The sequence below is a fragment of the Macrotis lagotis genome, chromosome 6, assembly GCF_037893015.1.
Source record: "Macrotis lagotis isolate mMagLag1 chromosome 6, bilby.v1.9.chrom.fasta, whole genome shotgun sequence".
Lineage (NCBI taxonomy): Eukaryota > Metazoa > Chordata > Mammalia > Peramelemorphia > Peramelidae > Macrotis > Macrotis lagotis.
In genome coordinates this window covers 122,483,922-122,509,094 of record NC_133663.1, presented here as the reverse complement: position 1 = coordinate 122,509,094, position 25,173 = coordinate 122,483,922, and positions in this window count along the sequence as shown.

The following is a 25,173-nucleotide window of genomic DNA, read 5'->3' as shown; positions in this document are numbered from 1 at the left end:
AAAACATATATACACAAAAGTATATGTAGCATAAATATAAGTTACAGGGAGGTTAGGTGGCACAGTGGATAGAGCACCAGCCCTAGAGTCAGGAGTATCCAAGTTCAAATTTGGCCTCAGACACTTAATAATTACCTAGCTGTGTGATCTTGGGCAAGTTACTTAACAATATTGCCTTGCAATAAATAAATAAAAATAATTATAAGTTAAATACATGTATATATATACAAATTAATGAATATATAAACATATGTATATCTAAAGTATATGTTAATGTATGTGTATATGTTAAATACAAAGTAGTTTGGGAGAATCATTAAAAGCTGGGGAGATCAGGTTAAACCTTTAGTGGAAGATGTTTCTTAAGCTGAGTACTAAGTGGAGAGAAGGACATCGTGAGGGAATTCCAAGTAATGTATGCATTCTAGACATGTGGAATGACCAGTGCAAAAAAAAAAAGGAAAAAGAAAAGAAAAATAGAATGAAGATTTGGAAATTGAGCTTAATGTATGAGGAAAAGAAAGAAGAATAGTTGGACTTAATCACTGTATGATAGAGTAATGGTGTAATATCCAAGAAAAGAAAGATTATCTGTTTTTGCTTTTTCCATCCAAAATGGAAAGATATATAGGAACTGGGTTGTGAAGGGCTTTAAAAGCTAAGGAGAGGAGTTTATATTTTATCTTTGGAAGTCATTGGATTTGGTTGATTAGGGTAATCACATGACTCTACTTGCACTTAAGGAAAATTACTTTGGCAGTAAAGTGCAGGATGGACTAGATTGTTGAAAGAATTGAGACAAGTAACCAATTAGGAGACTGTTGCAATAATCTAATTGAGAGATAGTAAGTCCCTGAACTAAGGTGGTAGGTGTGATTAGAGAGAAAAGGGTCAGATTTGAGAAATGTGGAGATAGAAAGTATGAGCAAGAGATTGTGTGGAGTTATGGGTGAGTAAAGAATTAAGATAATGCTAAGGCTTCACATCTAGGATACTGGAATGACTGGAACAAAACACAACTAACTAGTAGCTATTAACAATCTTTGCTTTTAAAAATAGAAATTATTCAAAGAATGTATAAACAGACCTTCTTTTACTGTATGGCAGCTAGATAGCATAGAGCACTGGACTTGGAGTCAGAAGGACCTGGGTTCAAATTTAGCCTCAGAGAACCTGGTCAAGTCATTTAATCCTGTTTGTCTCAGTTTCCTCATCTGGAAAATGAGCTGGAGAAGAAAATGGCAAACCACTCCATTATCTTTTTGTTTTTGTTTTTTGTTCATTTGGATTTTTGCAAGGCAATAGGGTTAGATGACTTTCCCAATGTCACACAGCTAAGTAAGTATTAAATGTCTAAGGCTGGATTACAACTCAGGTCCTCCAGACTCCAGGGTCAGGGATCTATCCACTGGGCCACATAGTGCCCCACTACTCTTGTATCTTTGTCAAGAAAATCCCAAATGGAGTCACAACGAGTAAGATGGGACTGAAAATAACTGAATAACATCAATAATCTTTGATTTGGCAGAAATGATAGAAACAATTTCAAATGTTTCGTAAATTATCATTCAGATATTCTAATACCTCAAAAAAGTATGTGTTTAGAATTGTGAGAAATCTTAGAGGTCATAAATTCCAATAATTTTATTTTACAGTAGAAGAACCAAAGGTCTAGAGAGAATAAATGATTGTTCAAGATTACCAATTTAGTGGCAGAATAATCTTTTCCTTTATCTATTTCTATACATTTTTCTATCTATATTGTCTACCAAAAATAGATAATATATAGTGTTGTCCTATTATAATGTAGACAATTTTATAATTTCATTATTGCTTAGGCATCGTAAACAATCAAAATATCATTTTATAGATTTGATAGTTTTTGATCAAAACATTTCTAATGAAAATAACTTCATTCCTTCTTTCTTTTTACCTTCTTTCCTTCCTTTGTCTCACCTTTTTCTTCTTTCCTTCCCTCCCTCCCTCCTTCCCTCTTTCTTTCTTTCTTTCTTTCTTTCTTTCTTTCTTTCTTTCTTTCTGTCTGTCTGTCTGTCTGTCTTTCTTTCTTTCCTTCCTTCCTTCTTTTCCTGCTCTCCTCCTCATTTTCTTTCTCTTTCCTTCTTCATTCCTTTCTATTTTCTTTTCCTTTGTCCCATCTTGCTGTTTCTTTCTTTTCTTCTCTTTCCTCTGCTTCCTTCCTTCTTTTTTCTTCCTCTGTCCCAACTTTTTCTTTCTTCCTCTGCTTCTTTCCTTTTCTCCTTTGTTCCTCCTTTTTCTTTCTTCCTCTTTCTCTTTCTCTCTCCTTTGTCCTTCATTCTTTCCTTTCTTCCTTTTCTCTCCTTTTATTCTTTCAGCCCTAGTAAAGTATCAAGTATGAGATGCACATATGTTTAAAAATTAGCTCCCTCTAAAAGGTGTTTCCATCCCCACCCCACCCAGAGCATATACTACAGAAAACTAGGAACTAAAATTAATGAACGAATCAACTGTGAAATCTGTATGAAAGAGCAACAATGAGCCCTAGTGGCAAGATGCTATTATGTCAAGCATGGGAATGATTTTTTGAGGTTATAGTTTTAACATATTCATTCCCTCAATCATATATCCATTAATTGACCATGAATGAAATGAAATGATTTGAAAAGAATTGAAAGTTTGTCAGTAGAAACAGGGATTCTTATAAATTAGAATTTCCTTTATTTTCACAAGTTAAAGTTAGCTACAGATTTGCTGTGATGTCATATACAAGTTGTTTCCATTGAATGCAAAGAAAGAATAATTAAAGATTACTATAAGAATTCTTATAAAATCATATTGGGGAAAATATCCCATGAAAACTTTAAATTAGACATTTATATTAACCAGTGATGGTTTAACAGATACCTCATTTGATCAAACCTCCTGAAATTTGTAGTTTGATTCTAGCAGAATATTTTTACACTGTATATTTAAGATATATGTCATATATATATATATATATATATATATATATGCACACACACATATATATACATATATATATAGTATATGTATACATACAGCATCCTATTCCTCTGCTCAAGTATCTGCTTCCTGCAATCACATTTTCTATATAGTAAGAATCTTTTTTCTTGTCCTGGAGAACATTTTTCAATATTTTTAATGTTGCAATTGTATTCCAAACTACAGAAGATATGAAAAAATATAATTTACTAAACTCATACATGGGGGCAGCTAGGTGGCGCAGTGGATAGAGCACCGGCCTTGGAATCAGGAGGACCTGAGTTCAAATTTGACCTTAGACACTTAATAATTACCTAGCTGTGTGGCCTTGGGCAAGCCACTTAACCCCATTTGCCTTGCAAAAACCTAAAAACAAAAACAAACAAAAAAAGAAGCAAATTCTAAACTCATACATGATCATTAATGCATAATAGAAAGATAGACTTTACCTGATTTGATGACTTCTAACAAAAATATGCCAAAACTTTTTTTCCTCTAGAGCGTTTCAATCATTGTTATCTAACAGGCAAATATATTGCTTGAAATAAAATAAACCACATTTTTTTTATTCTACAAGAATATTTAAAATAGATCATCAACCAACCAGTCTACCTCTTAGTCATGTATATAATTTTTTTTAGGTTTTTTTTTTTGCAAGGCAAATGGGGTTAAGTGGCTTGCCCAAGGCCACACAGCTAGGTAATTATTAAGTGTCTGAGACCGGATTTGAACCCAGGTACTCCTGACTCCAAGGCCGGTGCTTTATCCACTACGCCACCTTGCTGCCCCCATGTATAGAATTTAACATAATAAAAAAGCATACTAAAAGTCCTTCCATTGCCTTTGGCCTACTCACAATTTTGAATTCTCCAGTTTTGGAGGAATTGCATGATTTATGGCTACAAAACATTCCTGGGGAATATTATTGTTAATATGTGTGTTTTTATGACAAGGGACAATTTGATATCATTAAAAAAAACCTGCAGTTTTCCAAATGTGATCTAGTCCATTCTCCTTTTCCTACTCAATAAGTTTCCAGTGCCTGACCAATATATTGGATTGCTCATCTACACTCTAACTTAAGTAATATACTTTCTTCTACACAATTTATTTTTCTTTTCTTTATTTTTATGTTGATCTCTTTGGGGTAATTAAGAATTTCATAAGGAAATACCTTTAAGTCTGTTAGTTTCATTGAAATCATTTCAATCTATTTTCTAAAGGAAACATCTGGGGAACTTTATCATCTAGAACATGGATGTCCAACATTTTAATTCTTCTGTGCTGTGTTGCTCAATAAATACTTGTCCAAGGCCATAGATAGAATTTAATATTTATTTATAAATACAATATAACTCATATAAGCAATGATTATAATAATAAAATGCAATAATGTAATAAAGAATGGGCTTTGAAGGCCACATGCAGCCTCTGGGTTATAGGTTAAGATATACCTGATCAAGAAAAACCATCTCCTATTTGTGTGTGTGTGTGTGTGTGTGTGTGTGTGCGTGCGTGTGTATGTCTATGTGTGCAAATACCTTTATATGTATATATATATACATATATATATATATATATATATATATCCACATATTTCAATGCATAGCCATATATATGTTCCTATATATTTCCATAAATATGTTCAAATATCTATCATCAATATGTGTATATATATTATATTTATTTAATTCTATTTTTAAGATGTAGGTTTCAATATTTATTTCTTAATGACCATTAGCATTTTAGCATTAATACTAAGCCAATATGAACTAATACTACCTATCACTATTACTAAGCTGAGAACACACTGACAAGTATTTAAAAATATTTTAAACCATTACTTTCTATAAATATGTTTGTATATTTAGTATTAGAAAAATACCATTTTGAATCCTGCATACTATATTTTTAATCTAATAAAAATTACATGTATTCCTTTAAAGGTTGCATGGTTTTTGATGTCACAATAACAAAGCATTGGGAGGGAGGGAATTTTTCAAACCTTGCATAAATTCCACAAGTGTTATGAGTTTGAACCCCTGAATCTTTGCTGCTGAACTTACACATTCTCAAATTATTTGGGGCAATATTCTCATGCATTCAGGTTAAACCCAATGACCAGTCATGACTTCAGAGGAAAAAAATGTGAATTACATTTACTTTTTCTTTAGTGGGAAGGGGGAACCTGCTGGTGCACAATACTACACATACTATAAGATTCGTTTGCATTTTTAAACTAGTTTCATTGTGAAAAGGAAGGAAACTAATAAAGTTTTGGATGATGTATTTAAATAAGTTATTGTAGTGTTTTTTAAAAATGTATCAGCTATTAAAAATCAAAAGAAACCTGAATATTTTAATGAGATGCCCTTAACTATTTTTTAATGAAACTGGTTATCTTTCTCCCTTTCATAGTGGGTTAGACCATTAGAACAAACATTACACCACCACCCCCTTAGTATTCAATAGCCAAGATGGAAGGAGCACATTATATTGTTATTATTTTATCATTTCAACATATATGTTTTCTATGTGTTATTTTCATCTATATATTTTTATTATAGAATGTTGACTAAGACCTAAAGGGACAACATAAACATGCTTCCTTTGTTTTATAGCCACCTCAATTTTGGTGTTAAAATCTAACATTAAAGGACAATAAATGCTTCAGTTAATTTTAACCATCTGCGTATGTTCACCAAAGCACCTCAGTCTAATAACAGAGTCCGTGACATCTTGGTCTAGTCACACTCTAGACAGATAAGTACTTTCCTGAAATATTATATTTATGATGCATATTCTACTCACATTTCCTCACAACACTCTGGACTGCAAAGCTAAATTAGTTAGGGATTTTGATGAGATCCAAATGGTAAGAACTTTGAATGTGGACATTATGCTGCCATATGGGATAACAGCATGGGGCACATGACAGCCACTTCCCACTGGACAAGAGTGTAGAGAGCTGTTTAATATCTGCTAAATACATCAATTAAAAATCCCTACTACTTGTAAAAAAATGCCATTTAAAAACCGCGTTATTTAACAGCTGTTACATTATTTTACCCTGCAGAATTGCAGAGCAACAAATCCCACTTCAGTCTATTCTAAAGAGATTATCTGTCATGTATTACATAACAGGCATAATGTAGCTCAAAGAACCTTCTGGGGCAAATTTTCGCATCGGCCTCAAGCTAGATTCTAAATTGGCATACCTATGCAACTTTGCATAGTCAAGCTTACTAACGGGAAAAAAAAAACAGAGCAGATCTACATAAAAGAGTCATATTTGAACCCTGGGATTACTTTGCCTGTGTCTGAGATTTGAGAATCTCACAAAAGCATCTCAATGCTTATTTAAGAGTGAAAATAAGCATGCCAGTGCATTAATTAAATATAGTCTTGATGTTTCTGGCACCAAAATGGAAACAACTCTATAAAATAAGAGACTCTTTTAATCATCAACAAATATTTCTTTGAGTATTTACTGGATGTCAGATACTGAAAAGTCACACAAATTATTTGGGGCAAAGTTAAGACCATGTCACATGTTTCCTTGCCCCATAGTCTTTCCAATAACAGTCCCTTACATAGATAAAAAGAAACCAATAATTGTAGTGATAGGATGCAAGACTGGCATTTGTAGGTAATTCATAGAGTAATGAGTGGAAATTTTAATGTTTTTAAAATTTTGCTATTTATTTATTTTCATCCATATGCACATGTATATTTTTAAGTTACAAACTTTCCTTACACCTTCCCACCCTCTTTCCCTCAGTGCAAACACTCAGGTGTACATTGTACATACATATTTTTGATAAACATATTTACAGATTAGTAATTTTTGGTATGAGGAATTAGGATTAAGGAAAAGAGATACCTGAGAAAATTTTTATAAAGTATTCATCAGGGTAGCTAGGTGGTACAGTGGATAGAGCATTGGCCCTGGAGTTAGGAGGACTTGAGTTCGAATTTGACCACAGACACTTAATAATTACCTTGGATAATTATTGTAACCTTGGGCAAGTCACTTAGCCCCACTGCCTTGCAAAAACAAACAAAAAAAAAGTGTTCATCAGATTCTGATGGGTTTGTGTGTGTCTGTGTGTGTGTGTGTGTGTGTGTTTTGTTTTATTTTTCTACCTCTGGATGGGGAAAACATTGTTCATAGTTGGTCTAATACAATTATCCTAGCTCTCCAAACTGCTGAGAGGAGCTGTCTCCATCAATATTGATTATCTCACAATGCTATTGTTGATGTGTTTGTTTTCTTGGTTCTACTCCCTTTGTTCAGCATCAGATCCTGTAAGTCATTCCATGCTTCTCTAGTCTGACCATTTATAGTTTCTAATAAAACAATAATATTCCATATTATTTATACACCATAACTTGTTTTGCCATTCTCCAATTGATGGACATTCCCTCAATTTCTAATTCTTTGCCATTAGACAAAGGGCTACTATAAATATTTTAGAACTTTTCCCTTTCTTAAAATTTCTTCTGGACAAATGAGTGGAAATTGAAGCAAATTTGATATATTTATTAAAAAGTTCACTAATAACTGAGGTTATTACAACATGAAAACAGGCAACTTTTGAATTTAACTCATTACTGAAGGACTTTTGGCTATCTGACTAGTTTCTAGATATATAAAAGACTTCTTTAGGCATGGGTTGAACTTAGTATAAATTGATTCTGAAAACTTGTGACTTGATAATCCTTTTCTCTAACCTCTACAACCACTTATATAGTCAATATTCTATGAAATAAAATTCATCTAAAATTAAATAATTTATATAATCCCTTGAAGTGTAATGTTTGAATGTGTCTTGACTCACATTAAATTACACTTAATTGTGAAATCAATTTTTCTTTAGATGGGATACCCATAGCTCTCTACTCTCCCTTTTTCAATATAGTAATTTTGATTTACTTAATTTTCTTGTATTCAAGTTGTTTCTTGCACAATTAATATAGGATAGAATCATTTGGCTATGCTATTATGAATTAACTGTAATGGGTAACTTCATCATTCCTATACTACTACAAGCAACTTCTGTCAGAGAAGACAGGTGATAAGCTTCTAAATCATGTCATAATAGGTATTCTAAATTCCTTACCTATCATCTTGTTATGGACATCATGGATATCACTCCCAACCTCATGAACTTGTCAAAACTAGAAATATAATGACCTTTCAAGTGCTAACAAGATATACAAAAGCAAAGAACTTATCTATATCTTAATTATGCTTTTAAAATATCAAACTCAAATATTTTTAAATGGCATTTGAATACTACTGTTTATATCAAAATGCTCCATTATACAATATGATCAAATTTCACACAATACAGTGTAATTAACCAAGTATACTCATTATCTGGAGAAGTAATATGTCATAATGGATAGAGATCAGGTACTAATATAACAAATATCTGGGCTTGAATTCCTATCTCAGACACTTAGTAGATGTATGATACTGGGCAAGTCATCTAACCTTCCTTATCCACAGTTTTCTAATCTTTAATATGAAAATAAAGTTTTCTTTAGCATTAAGCTTTTACCTTAAAAAAGTCAATCTGTGTTAAAAGATTAGCAAACCTCCAAGAACTTTATAAATATCGGTTGTTAATATTTTATTATTCCATGATATGTGGGATGAGAGGTAGTTATAGCAGAGAGCAGCCAGACTAAGTTCTATTTACATCTCTAATATATCTGGCTATTGTTTCACATATGCTTTGCTTGGTTTTAGTTCCATCAGATTAAGACCCTGAAGAAAATATCCTCTAAAGTCTTTTCCCTTTTAAGTTTCTTCCTTGATTAGATTGTAAACTCCTCAAAGGCAGGCATTATTTTTACATTTTAAATATTTAACACTTAGCACAGTACTGGTAGGTAGCATTAAAGAAATATTTATTGTACTGTATTCTTGTATTATAATTTCTATCATGAATATAAAGATAAATAGTAATGAAAGGAAATCTTTGATTTCACTTTTTTAGGGAATTCAATGTCCAAATCATCCAGTGACAACCCACATTAACCAGTAGGATACCCCTTCTCACTGAGGATTTCTTTGTTACCAATCCCCTAGGGTATCCTCAAGTTTTGGTCAAGATTTCAGAAAAGAAAATTGAAAAATAGTGTCCAATCACACACACACACACACACACACACACACACACACACACACACACACACACTTCCAAAAATATACATAATGAAATCCAAGAGGTCAGAGGGTTGGCCTTCTCTATTTCATGCCAAACAATCAAACAACTTATTCAGATAGATGATGGTTGGGATTGGGAGCTGGAAGTGAATTCAATTGATTATCTAAATTTTCAGTGATTGGGCATCATCTGAACAAGTACAAAATGATGCTAGAAACCATGGCAATGAGATATGAAATTTAGGCAAAACATTTTTATCTTAATGTTCCGAATGGGGAAGGTCAATAGGTATCATTTATCTTTGGAGGGAGAAGAAAAGGGAATTGTCTATGTAATTAATGCTATTAAGTTGATCAGTAGTGTCTGACTCTTCATGACCCTATGGACCATAATGAGCCAAAACTATTCATGAGGTTTTCTTGGCAGAGAGACTGGAATGATTTGCCATTTCCTTTTTTCCCCCTTTGAATTTATTTGCTTATTTGTTTATTTAATTATTTATTTTCATCCATATGCACATGTACATTTTTAAATTACAAAATTTCCACCCTCCCTTCCCACTCCCCTTCCCACAGTGGCGAACAGTCAGGTTAGCATTGTACAAACATATTTTGGATAAACATGTCTATATATTAGTCATTTTCAGTAGGAGGAATTAGGATTAAGGGAAAGAGGCACATAAGAGATAATTTTTATGAAGTATTCATCAGATTCGGAAGGGTTTTTGTTTTGTCTTGTTTTATTTGTTTTCATGGTTTGTTTTGCTTTGTGTTCTTCCTTTGGATGAGGATAACATTTTCGATAGTTATTCGATTATAATTGTCCTAGCTCTCTGAACTGCTGAGAGGAGCTGTTTCCATCAAGGTTTATCATCTCACAATGTTGATGTTAATGAGTACATTTGTTCGCTTGGTTCGTCTCCCTTCACTCAGCACTAGATCCTGTAAGTCCTTCGATGCTCCTCTAGAGTCTGACCATTTATGGTTTCTTATAGAACAATAATATTCCATAGTATTCATGTACCATAGTTTCTTTAGTCATTCCTCAATTGATGGGCATCCTCTCAATGTCTAAGTCTTTGCCACTAGCCATTTCCTTTTCCAGTGGATTAACGTAAGCAGCATTAAGTGACTTGCCCAGGGTCCCACAGCTAGTATGTATCTGAAACGGGACTTGAACTCAGGTCTTCCTCTTTCCACACCAATGTTCTCTCAATTGAATCATCTAGCTGCTTCCAATATTCACTTAGCAACAGTTCTTGAGTCTTTCATTTATCCTATTATGCATACATAGCAAACACTGTCTATACCTATTTACTTTAGAGTTTATGTCACTTATTTGCATCTGTTCTGGTTCTCAAGACTTTGACAATGGAAGGTTTTTGTAGAAAATTTTCCAGTAGTACAATCACAAAGCAAGGATTTAATTCAGCTTTGTAAATACATGCAAAGCACCATAGGAATTACCTATAGTGGCCATGCAGGTGGTTAAAAAATAAAGGAAATAAACATTTAATACCCAGTAGAAAATGTTTTTTAATGGAATGACATTGCCCATTTTCTTATATTGTTAGTTTCATATTTTAGTCATATCTGTTAAAAAATTGAAAGAAATTATTATGATCATTGTATAAGAAGTCCAGTTCTATAATCAGCATTGTCATCATCACCATCAGCATTGCTGTCACTGTCATCATTTATCACTAGAAGTTTGTCCATTAGGTTGTGATTTTTTAAGTTAGAAAAATTCATGAATAGGGCACTGACTACTAATGTGTAGATGAATTGGGATTTGGACCAGTGACTGAATTAGCTATATCAATGGAACTACTGATCCTTGAAGCATTCATTAATTATAACAATAAAATTGCCACATTTCATATATTACCTCAAAATCTACAAAACTCTTTCCTCACATTTAGCCAGGGGAGGATAGGTAGAACAAGAATTTTACAGTTTTTTTTTTTTAATTTTATAGTAAATAAAAAAAAAAGACAGAAAAATTTGAAGGGACCCCAGTCTTGAAAAGTACTTCAGATTCCAACTAGTTCAATGAGTACCTGAATAAGAATACATTCTAAAAGACATTTTAACAAATGATTATCCAGACCTTGCTGAAGACCTTCAGTGAAGGGAAATTTACTACTCAAGTCAATCCACTCTGTTTTTTGATTTATTTTATAGTTAGGAAGTTATTCCCACATAAAGTTTAAATTTTCTTCTTTTCAACATACTCTGGGACCAAAACAATTCCTTCCATATGATGCTATTTAAATTACCAAAAAGTAACTCACATATTCACCTTAATCTTTTCTGGGCTAAACAATCTGTTACTTCCCAATCAATTTTAGTATAGCAGGAATTTTAACCTAATTGTCCTGGTTGTTGTTCTATAAATACGCTTATCAATGTTCTTGCTAAAAGATAGGACTTTTCACAATATTCTAGCTATGGCCTAAGCTGTGTGAAGTAGAACAGGGATAATAACATTTTGTTCTTTTGTTCTAGACCCTATAGTTTATCTTAAAGCAGCTAAAGAAAAAAAATGCCTCTTGTTCTGATTTATTTTTGGCCATCACATATCTGTTTATACATACTGCTCCTTCTCTAGTTCCTCTCCTATCTGATCACCACAGAATAGATATTTTGACTTTCAGAAAGAGATTTTTGCAATTAATTCCATTAAGTTACATGTTTTTAAAATTCAAGTCAATGTTTTAGCTTTATAATCTTTTTTGTACTCTGACTGCTACTTATCCCAAGATTTAGATCCTTTGCCACTTATTCCTTAATCCAAATCATTTACAAAAATGTTAAATAAAAGGTCCAAGCACAGATTCCAGGAGCACCCCAGTGGAGAACTAGTTCAGAAGTCATATTTAATTATAAATGATTATTACTTTCTGGGATTGCATAGCTAATAAGTGTCAAAACTTTAACTTGAAGTCTAAGTTTGAAGAAACCTAGTAGGTCATCTTCTTGAGATGTGATCTGTTTGAAGACTTCAAAACCTACATAGCACAGTGGATAAGACATCCCAATCTGGAGGAAGGAACACACATTTTTCTAAATTCAAATCTGGCCTCAACTGTGTGGTTCTAGCAAATCACTTAACTCTGCCTCAGTTTCCTCATCTGTAAAATTATCTGGAAAAGAAAATGGCAAAACACTCTAATATCTTTACCAAAAAACTCCAAATGGGGTAATGAAGAATCTGGCATGAATGAACAACAACCAAGAGCATTTAGGTTTTTCTTGACATCTAGACTAACAGCATCTTTGTAACTTCTACTCATTCCTCTGTTATGCCCTATTGGGCCAAGTTAATAAATCTAATTCTTACTCTATGTGTCTGCCTTTCAAATAATTGAAGACAGGTTTGATATTCATATATTCCCCCACCTCTTCATTCTTGAGTCTCCCCTTGAATCTATTAACACATTTCTTTTAATCAATCTTCAGATGGCATGAACTCAAAAACTCATCTTCTTAGCTGCCATCTATTTGGACAATTTCCAATGTGTTACCTAAACTATCGGTACCAGAAGTGAACAGAATACTCCAGATGAAACTCACAATAAATTCACAGGATCAAACTTATGTCCCTGGAGTATTCCATTCTTCCTATCATATTGACAGTGAATCTTTGACCATCTAACAAGTTTTGAATTCAGTTGATTAAATTATGATCTAATTTATATTTCATCAACTTCTCCATAAACATGTTATCAAATAATTTATTATAACCTTAAAATAGAACTGGGTAAATTTTAACCCCAGCATTTCATTCATCCTCAAGTTTTGTTCCGTTCTATTTCAAAATATCTAAGGAATACTTCTTAGAGTGCAAACATGTTCCCAATGCTTAGTTGAAAACAGGGAATTCAAAATGATTGATCAACTTGGGTAGAATATGTACTATTATTAAAAGAATTGTCCCTGTGATCTATAAAGTGAAAGTGTGAATTCATATTGGTCATTTTTCTTGTCTTCTCTTTGACTTTGAAAAGAGAGACCAGGCAATAGCAGGAAATAATTATAGTAATCTGCTGCTTGATAAACCCAGAGTCCAGCTATTGGGATAAAAAACTCTCTCTTTGATAAAACCTGTTCGGAAAATTGGAATTTAGTATGGAAGAAACTTGGATTAGACCAACACCTCACACTCTATACCAAGATAAGAGCAAAATGGATACAGGATTTAGAAAAAAACCAATATTATAAGCAAACTAGAAAATCAAGGAGTAGTTTACCTGTCAGATCTATGGAAAGGGAAGCAGTTTATGACCAAGGAAGAGATAGAGAACATCACTAAAGACAAACTACTAGATAATTTTTATTACATTAAATTAAAAAGATTTTGCTCAGACAAAACCACTGTAACCAAGATCAAAAGAAATGTAGTAAATTGGGAATTTTTACAACTAGTATTTCTGACAAAGAACTCATTTCTAAAATATACAGAGAACTGATTCAAATTTTCTAAAAACAAAACAAAACCCAACTCATTCCCCAACTGACAAATGGACAAAAGATACGTAAAGGAAATTTACAAATGAGAAAATCAAAGCGATCCATAGTCATATGAAAAATTGGTAAAAATCTCTACTTACTAAAGAAATGCAAATTAAAGCATCTCTGAGGTACGACCTCACATCTCTCAGACTGGTCAATATGACCAGAAAGGACAGTGATCAATATTGGAAGGGATGTGGGAAATCTAGGACACTAATATATTATTGGTGGAGCTGTGAACTCATTCAACCTTTCTGGAGGGCAATATGGAATTATGCCCAAAGGGCAACAAAAATGTGCATACTCTCTGATCCAGCAATACCACTATGGCTCTATACCCTGAAGAGATTATGAAAAAGGGTAGAAACATCACTTGAACAAAAATATTCGTAGCAGCCCTGTTTGTGGTGCCAAAGAATTGGAAATTAAGTGAATGTTCTTCAACTGAGGAATGGTTAAACAAACTGTGGTATATGTATGTGATGGAACACTATTGTGCTATTAGAACACACAAGGGATGGGAATTCAGGGATGCCTGGAAGGATTTGCATAAACTGATGCTCAACAAGATGAGCAGAACCAGAAAAACACTGTACACCCGAACAAAGAATTGCAGAGTTTAAAGAAAGACCAAAGACTTTAATTTAGGGGAGGGGAAATAGTTATCTTATTATGTAATTTTGGTATCTCTTAAACTTTATTTTTCTTCCTTAAGGATATGACTTCTCTCTCATCACATTCAACTTAGATCAATGTATACCATGGAAACAATGTAAAGACTAACAGATTGCCTTCTGTGTGGGGTGAGGGGGAAGGAAGCAAGATTAGAGGAAAAATTGTAAAACGTAAATAAAATTTTTCTTTTTTAAAAAAAGAAATATCTGAGGAACTTGTTCAAATGTAGCTTTTAATAAAATCAGTTAAAGTGATCTAAAAAAAGAGATAAGTACACAGCAGGACAATAACTTCAGTTCTCTGATGGTTGGGATTTCTGTTATTAATTCACAGTTTCAAACCCCTAGAATTAGAATAGTTGTCTTAGGATATAAATATGTGAAAATGCTGGTCCATAACTTCTAAGCATAGGTAAAGAACAAGAAATTCTATAAATTATGGTAGTGATGAAGCCCCTAATGAATTTCTTGCAAAATCATAGGTCAAAGAAAATAATATAGGGGGCCACTCAGTCTGAAAGGATTGTTCATCAATAAAGCTTCTGAAGCCCAAATTCCTCTGAATCTTAACTGAGAGTACTATATTAGGAACAAATCTTATTAGCATGCTAAGAATGCCCTTCAGTTATTTGTATTCAATAATTTGGGGGCTATTTTTTGAACAAAAATGTCTAGTGATCAGATTAGAATTGAAAAATCAAGGAAGATGAGTAGATCACAAAACTAATGTGAAATCTGTTTCAGAGTGATTTTGGAGGCATCTAGGTGGCATAGTGGATAGAGCACTAGCCCTGGAGTCAGAAGGACCTGAGTTCAAATCCAGCCTCAGACACTTAATAATTACCTAGCTGTGTGACCTTGGACAAGTAATTTAACTCCATTGCCTTGTAATAAAAAAAAGTGATTTTGGTCTCTAATTCTTTGCCCCTCCTTCAAGCAGTTTTGAATTAGGTCTTAAGTCAATTTTCCTTGACTTAGAAGTCATAATGGTTTAATTCCTGTCAATGTAATTTTTTAAAGTTTATAATCAAGTATTTGGATATTTCCCAATTAATCTTTAATTTTTTAAACTTCATTTTTATAACTTTCAATGCCTTACATATAGTTTTTGTATTAATAGATCAAAAACTAAAACATTTATATTAAGTATATTGAACACATTTAGAAGTCTGTTCAAGGGCATTATTGGTTGTGAATATATAACTTCCTTTGAATTTATAAAACTGTTCTAGAAGAGAAAAAGTGAATAAACATGTGTTCATATCCATGTAGTAACAAATCCTTGAATATCAGGACATTCTATAGAGACAAAGAAAAAGATAGTGATAATAGAGATAAAGATTTTTATATACATATACAAATTTATATGTGCATGTACATATAAATGTGTCTATATATGGGTATGTGTGTATATATATATATATATATATATATATATATATATATACATACACATATTCATTTTTCTGTTGCTCATTTAGATTTTAGATTTTATGTTGCTCATAGATTTTATGTTGCTCTCCATCATCCATTTTTGGGTACAACCAAATTGACCTACTTATCTTTCATCAAAAACATGTTTTTTGTTTTTTTTTTTTATCAGATCTTTTCCGTTCCTGGAATGTATTCTCTCCTCATCGCTGGCTCTAGAATTTCCAAGTTTCATTCAAGACTCAACTCAAATAAAATCATTTATAAAATGACTTGCCTGATTAACACCCCATTCTAATCTCATGGTTAGTCATCATCCATCCCCAAATTACTTTTCCTTTACTTGATACATCTATCTATCCATCCATCCATCCATCCAAATCTCTCTCTCTCTCTCTCTCTCTCTCTCTCTCTCTCTCTCTCTCTCTCTCTATATATATAATCTATCCATAGACACACATGTATATGTGTATATTCACATAAATACATATATGTATATTATACATAGACTTGCACATATATTTATGCATATATTATACATACATTTGTATTTGTATATATGTATGCATATGTGTATAATATATATATATATATATTTATAATTATTTCTATGTTTAACCATATTACCCTCAGAATAATATAGGTTCCATGAAAACAGGTTTTGTTTTAGTTTTATATTATTAGGTTCTTGTACAGTGATTTAAATAAGTTTTCTTGAAGTGAATTATTAATCATTGAAAAAAGGAAAAATTAAATATTTTAATGGGGGTCTTTATGGAAAAAAAGGAATAAAGTGATAGTGTCTACAATGTTGCTGGTTGCTCCTTTGCTAAAATGTCCATAACGTCAATAACTCTCTCCTTGTTTACACTTCTCTCTTTCTATTTGCTTTCTCCCTTCAAACATAATTTTTTAGCCCAACAAATAGCATAGAAGATAATACAAATAACAAACAGATCCAAATCTATTTTAAATCCATTTAATTTCCTTCTCTGATTTGGAAATGATGCCATGGCTGAATGTTGGCTGTTTGTGTCATCTTTCACTTTAGATTGTGTGTGCTGATTCATTGCCTCTAAATCAACCAGCACAGGGTCAATTCCATATGTTATGTCACTCTATATTAACAGTTGATTGTTTACAGCACAATTGATTGGTTGGTCTGTACATTGATCCATATCAGCCATTAAGACTGTACTAGGGTCCAGTTCTTTGAATCAGATCAACCTCACTGCGGTTTAACCCCTAGGTGGTGGTTCTAACGTGGTCACATAGCAGGCAGGTACTTTAAAATATTATCCTTCATGTAAATGCATCCAGAAGGATAAAGCAAAGATTGACAGTCCAATTTGCAATATGCTTCATTGTGATTTCAGGACACATCACAGTGACCTTTATAATTAACTTAATTGACAAAGTCTCTGAAAGCAAAGTCATGACATTACTCTAACGTACTGTATAAATATGTTCATAGCTTGGCACTAGCTTCTTCATGCATCCTTTTAGCTAATGCAGACAGCAAACATGCCCTTTGCTTGGCCCAGTATATTCATCTAAAAGAAGCCAAAGTAAAAACTGACCAAAGAAGTCTTTGGAGCTTTTATCTCTATACAGATAGAATAACCACGCAGAAAAAGCTACCAAACCAGGTCCATTAAGATAGAAAGCAATACAGTCTCATTTTAGAAACTACCGTTGAACTCATAGTGAAATCATTTTGTCATTCTTAAACTGATCATCTTAGCAGAAAAATAAAATACAGCTCTCTAGGCAGAAATCCTCTTATAAAGTTCATGGACCTTGGATATCCATTCATTTAAAGATGATAAATTTAGGACTGGTACAGGAGGAAAAGTCCCCAAGCATCTACATACCACTGCATCCATTATGCTGGTAACATAAGGGAGGCAAAGTGTTCTGGAAAAGGCACTTTGAATGATGTATACTCCATTTTACTTGCAATCCTTCACAGGTCATATGAATCCTGTTGTACTCAGGAAAAAGGATGGCCCAAATGTACATGAGCCCTGCAGAAGTCTAATGATAGAAAATAGGGCAGGGCATAAAATAATATGAGGGATTTTATTTTTAGTCAATCAAGGGAGAAAGTATGGGTCCACATTTCATCTCAAACACAATGCTAAGATTCTCTGAATACCCTGATATCATCATCATGAAAATATTTTATGAGAATATATGCTTTACGAGGACAATAACAATTTCATACCTATCTTTGTATCTCCATAGCCTAGCACTAAGTAGACAATTAATGTCCTTTGGATAAAGCAGGGTAGGGGAATGTTTTCCTGTCATTTGGATATTTGTAATATCATTAAAAAAATCTGTATTTGATCAAACATTTAATTAATTCACCCCCTAAAAAGTTTCTTGATCTATTGAATTTTACTTCTCACCTCAGGTTGCCTTGGTACTGCCACAAAAATATATCTGTAGGCTGAAGTTTTCCTGCCCCAGCAATAAAGTTTGGATTCAAATGAACTATTATGAATAGTATCTCTATTTCTCCTCTGACTCCTCCTTTTACTCCTTCTCCTACTAAGCATTTATATAGCTTTATATATGACAGACACTGTTACCATATAATAAAAAGGACATGAGTTAATAGCGACACATTCCATCTCCCTAAAATATGTAGTCCCAATGTTCTTGAGTTCTCACATGCCTGTGACTTGGCCATTTTAATGAAAAGTCTTCAGATTGGGGATGGGTTTTAATCTGTCAAGGATGGAGAATTTTTACATCAGACAGGGGTTAACCATGATAACCTCTAAGGTATTCTCAACCTCTGCATTTCAGAATTCTATAAAGAATTGTAGTTACAGGAGTTCATTTTCATTCTAGGAGCATTTGAAAGAAAGGATGAAACACTCTAATGAGTTAACTCATTCCATTGACAAGTCATCTTTCTAAATAAAAACAAACACCTCCCTAAACTCTTTTTATTTCTTAGCTAGTTTAAATAGGAGAAAGCATTAAGTTCAAACAGATGGTTGTAAATGATTGATGAACCTATAGCAAAATTGGCACTTCAGTGAACTTTACTTATGGCAAATACTATTCCATAAAGTCAAAAAATTTAGCTTAAAAAAGACTTATTTATGTTCTGTGATTTTTTTATAAGGAAGGAATTACAATATTTTCATCTTTGAGGTATATCATTGTCCCTTTTCCTTCTCAAATATGTTTTGGAATTATGTACTTTCCCATAAAATTTCTGAACAAAAATAGTTACTAAATATAAAATGTTTTGATCATTTATGGTATTATTAATATTTGATAGAAGCTATATAAGAAAACGGGAGGAAAGTCTTCACATCTTTAATCATGTAATCATTGAAAAGATCATAAATCATGTAATTAAAGTGTGAAAATACCTTAGAATCCATGTGGTCTGACTTCCTTAATTTCTAGATCATGAAACTGAGACTCAGGGAGGTTATAAGATTTGTTCAAGGCCTCAAAACTAACAATCTCAGAGGCAAAATTTGAACCGAGCACCTCTAATATATAATAGGAAGAACTTGGAATGTAAGTCAGGAGACAAAGATTGCATTGCTACTTCTACCATGAACTTATTCTGTGACCCTGGTTATCACTTAAGCTCTCCAGCCTCAGTTTTCTCATTTGTAAAATAAGTAAATCAAATGCAATTTTCTTTAGATCAAGTTGTTCCAACCCATGGCCTGCAGGCACATGTGGTCTTCAAAGTCCATTCATGTAGCATCATTATATTTTATCAATATACTTGTTGGAAATGTGGGTTACAATATAATCACAAAGACATATTAAGTTCAAAATGCAACCTCTGAAAAATTTTTGTTAGGTGATTTGGTCTAAAAGAGCTAAAAGGTTAGACACCCATGCTTTAGGTTATTTTCCAATTCAAAAATCAAATAAAGGAAGCACAATCTATCCATTAATTTCTCTAATATGAAAAGGAAATAATTTCAGTAGCATAGACAACTCCTGGGTGAGGAAACTGCCTCTATTAATGCTGTTAACATTTTTTTCTGCTTCTTATAGTTTTAGATAACTGACTATAATGGTTACACAACTTTTCTGAGTCACACAACCAATATGTATGGGACTTGTAGCCGATTTTTCCTACCTTTAAGGTTGATTCATCATCCACTACACCTTCTCTCTCTCTCCATCTTAAAAGAACTTGAAAATTCATTATTTGAGTTAAACCTGTTACTATTCCAACAGAGAATATTGGGCATGTAGAAAACAACATAATCGAATTTAAAGCTGTATGGAAGTAAGTTCTACCATCAATTTGTTTTCTGACTACAGTTAAGACAATAAAGTTCTGTGGGTGTCAGTTTGCTTATTTTAAAAATAAGCAAAATAGGGGGTGACTAGGTGTTGCAGTGGATAGAGCACTGGTCCTGGAGTCAGGAGTACCTGAATTCAAATCCGACTTCAGACACTTAATAATTACCTAGCTGTGTGGCCTTGGGCAAGCCACTTAAACCTATTGCCTTGTAAAAAAAAAAAAACTCAAAAAAAAAGAAGCAAATAGATTTTGTCTAAGACCTCCATGAGAGTATGGTTACTTATTCAGCCTTGGTTTTACATATACTTGAGCCATAGAGAATCAATACAACCAGATTAATATCTTATTTATTTACTTAAGATTTTTAAGTGACTTGCCCAAGGCCACACAGCTAGGTAATTATTAAGTGTCTGAGGTCACATTTGCACTCAGGTACTCCTGAGTCCAGGGCCAGTGCTCTATCCACTGTGCCACCTAGCTGCCCCTATACAACGAGATATTAAAGAAAATTTTTATCTACCTGACAACACTGTTCAGATAATTCAAGAACTATAAATATTCTTAAAATGGAAGTAGATTCTAGTCTCCATCTCTCTTGATGGAGATTATTCTGTATTAGCAGGGTTTTATCTTATGTTGCTATCCACTTCTAATATATGTGGCCATCTGTTTTACTGTATTACCAAAAGTGGACTCCTCATATGCACCTGTTGTGGAGAAATGGAAGAATCCTTAATTTTGCTACAAAAGAGATTTCATGCTTACTTGCTTACATAATGTCAGAAGTATTAGGCTCCTTCTTCCCTATATCAGTGAATTAATAGATATGCACAAACACTGGCAAATGTTTCTATAGTTTATAGTGTTTTTAATTTATTTTCATCCATATGCACATGCATATGTTTAAGTTACAAAATTTCCTTCCACCCTCCGTTTCCACTCCCCTCCCCTCAGCAGTGAATAGTCAGGTTAATATTTTGCATACATATTTTTGATAAACGTGTTTAAAGATTAGTTATTTTCAGTATGAGGAATTAAGATTAAGGAAAAGAAATACATAAGAGATGATTTTTATAAAGTTCATCAGATTCTGAAGGGTTGGCTTTTTGTTTTGTTTTGGGCTTTGTGTGTGTGTGTGTGTGTGTGTGTGTGTGTGTGTGTGTGTGTGTCTGTGTGTGTATGTTAATATTGTTCATAGCCAGTCTAGTACAGTTGTTCTAGCTCAATGGAATGCTAAGAGGATCTACTTCCATCATGGCTGTTCATCTCCTAATGTTGTTTCTGATGTGTACCTTGTTCTCTTAATTCTGCTCCCTTCACTTGGTATCAGATCTCGTTAGGCATTCCATCCCTCTCTAGAGTCCAACCAGTTATGGTTTCTTATAGAACTATAATATTCCATAGTATTAATATATCATAATTTGTTTAGCCATTCTCCAATTGATGGGCATCCCTTCAATTTGCATTTCTTTGCCACTACAAAAAGAACTGCTATGAATATTTTAGATCATGTAGGACTTGTTCCTTTTTTTTGGTAATTTCTTCTAGATCTAGACCTAGAATTGGAATTGCTGGGTCAAAAGGTATGAACAGTTTTTTTGCTCTTTGGGCATGTCCCATATTGCTCTCCAGAAAAGTTGGATCCGCTCACAACTCCACCAACAATGCATCAATGTCCCAATCCTTCCACAATCTCTCCAACATTGATTATTTTCCTTTTTTCTCATCTTGGCCAATCTTGGAGGTGTGAGGTAATACCTCATTGTTGTCTTAATTGGCATTTTTCTAATCAATAATGATTTGGAGAAATTTTTTCTCTTTTTTTTCTTTTTTTTTGCAAAACAATGGGTTAAGTGGCTTGCATAAGGCCACATAGCTAGGTAAGTATTAAGTGTCTGAGGTCAGATCTGAACTCAGGTACTCCTGACAGCAAGGCCAGTGCTCTATCCACTGCGCCACCTAGCTGCTACCCTAGAGCATTTTTTTCATATGATTATATATGTTTGATTTCTTCATATCCTTTGACCTTTTATCAATTGGGGAATGACTTGTGACCTTATAAATTTGATGCAATTCTCTATAGACTTTAGAAATGAGACCTGTATCAGAACTCCTAGTTGTGAAGGTTGTTTCCCAGTTTTCTGTTTTCCTTCTAATTTTGGCAGCACGGATTTTATTCATGCAAAACCTTTTTAATATAATATATTCAAAATCATTTGTTTTGCAATTTATAATTGTTAAGATTCTTATTTGGCCATAAATTTATCCCATTTCCATAGATCTGATAGAGTATTTCTTGGAATATTAAGTTATCTATGCTGTCACCCTATATGTCTAAATCCTGTACCCAATTTGACCTTATTTTGGTATAGGGTGTGAAATGTGGATCTATTTCTAGTGTTTGCCATACTATTTTCCCAACAATTTTTATCAAATATTGAGCACTTATTCCAGAAGCTGATGTCTTTGGGTTTCTCAAAGAGTAGATTGCTGTAATCATTTACTGCAGTTTCTTTTGAAACCACTAATCCATTATGCTATTTCTTCACCAGTACCAGGCAGTTTTGATGACTTCTGCTTTATAGCATAGTTTTAGATCTGGTAGAGTTGGGCCACCTTCCTTTATATTTTTTTCATCAGTTCCTTTACTAATCATGCCCTTTTGTTCCTCCAGATGAATTTCATTACTATTTTTTCTAGCTCAATAAATTAGTTATTTGGTAGTTTGATTGTCTGACACTTACTAAGTAATTCAATTTGCATAAAATTGTCATTTTTATTATATTAGCTCAACCTAATCATGAGCATTTGATATTTTTCCAATTATTTAGATCTGGCTTTATTTAGATGAAAAGTGCCTTATAAATGTGTTCATACAGTTTAGATTCCCAAAAGTTTACAGTACTTTAAAAGATCTTAATACTACAGTATACAGAAGGAAAAAATAAAATTTATAGCACTTTTAAAATTGAAAAGTGACCCATTGTTCTATTTTATTTATAAGCTGTTGAGCAGTTTAAAAATTGAAATATCAAAAGAACTTGACTTACTAATAATTTTCTTTTATAATTTATATGACAAGGACTTGTAAATTTGTAAAAAAAATTAATTTGTATATTTATTCATTGATTACAAATTATAAAAATATATAAAATGAATGAAACAGAAACTGCAAAAACTGAAAATTTAATAAAAACTTGGAAGATGATATAATTATCCAAGAAATATTAAAATAAAAATATCTCTTTTAAATGTAAAGATACAAATACATACACATGCAATCACAGAAAAGAATGGTGAAGAGAAATACAGTGGTATATAATAAGTCGTAATGGAAAGTTTATACACACTGATCCCTTTGTTATACTATCTTGCTACTGATAGACTTTGGAAAATTTATCTTTACATTATCAAGCTCCAATTTTGAAATGAGGTCTAATTTACATTAACCCTTGGACCATTTTGCAGATAGTGAAGAAATATTCAAATAACTGAGACTATTTACTTGATCAGTTTTTGAAACCTAGTTCACTTAAAATTCTATCATAGGTTAGGAAGTCTAGTACAGACATTCTCCTCAAATTCCCCCCACCACGAAATTATTTATCTGTTTTCTTCCTTTTTATTTAAATCAGTTTATTCTCTATTATTCATGCATTTATTTATTATTTATATTCAATTCATTTATTTATGTAGTTTCTTATTTTTTGTTTAATTATTTATTTCTGGAGTTGCATTGATACTGCTCCTATAATATGATGCATGCTAGAAGTGATCTTGAAGGTATAATAATCCAAACCTTTCATTTTACTGAAGAGGAATTAGAGGCCCAGAGATGTTGCTTTGCTTCTCAAGGTCATATTTATCTTAAATTCTATAAGAATTAGATAAATAACACCTACTCGTACAAAAATAATTAGTAGCTTAGGAGCCAGATAACAATGGATTCAACTAAACTGCTGTGTTATCCAACATATTATCCACAAACCACAAACTTCATAATAATGTTATGGTGACTCTGGATCTCTGAGCTTTTTCCAGTGTTATACAAACTCTGGCTGGAGAATTATATTTGAGACATTTGAGAACGTTATAATAATATGAGAAATATTTGTAAAAAAGACTGTGAAAATTATTGCAAATTGTTTTGACATTTAGAGACAAATGGAAAAATTCTATGAGGAATTCAGTGACTTTTCTAAAATTTATCAATATATACTTCAATATTTTGTAAATTTAATGCAAGGGTGAAGGCAATGAAAAATATGTTGATATAAGATAGATGATTAAGGAAAAAAGAATGGAAGAGGCTTAACTTGGTGAGGACAAATAAAATAATAAGAAATTGGAATTAAATTTTTTACCCAGTAGAAGCTACTAATGAGGTAGTAATTTATAACTTCACTTTTATGTGTTCTTGATCACTAGCTTGTTAGATCAAAAATGAACATTAATACAAAATTAGAAAAGATAAAATTTGGGAAAGATGTCATATTTTGACTCATTTAACAAGATATTAATGTTATCAAATGGAGAATGACCAGAAGAGAAAGCATAAATACTTTTATTTGACACATATAAAGAAATTTTGTGAATACTAGGTGGCATAGAGAACTATATCTGGAGTCAGGAAAACCTCATTTCAAATCTGCTGTACCATTGCTAGCTGTGAGTAGCCTTGGGTAATTTTATTACCTTCTATTTGTCTTAGTTTCTTCCATTGTAAAATTGGGATAATAGAAGAACCTATCTTCCACAGTTGCTGTAAGGATCAAATAAGATGATATTTTTAAAGTGCCTAGCATATGATAGGCATTATATAAATGCTAATTCTTATGTCCATAATGGTGAAATCAAAAAGGCTTCTCTCTCTAATCAAATACAAAACAATAATAGTTTAGAATAAAAATGTGTCTGCAGCATCCTACAAAGGAGAATGAAGGAAGATTATGAGCAGTATTTTTTCATAAAAAGTGAGAAATCAAGATTAAAAATAAAAAGTTCAAGAAAGCATGCTGAGAGATAAAATTTAGAAGTCATCCTAAAGTTATTTAAGGAGAAACTATGAAGAACAAGAAAAGTCAGTTGGGAAT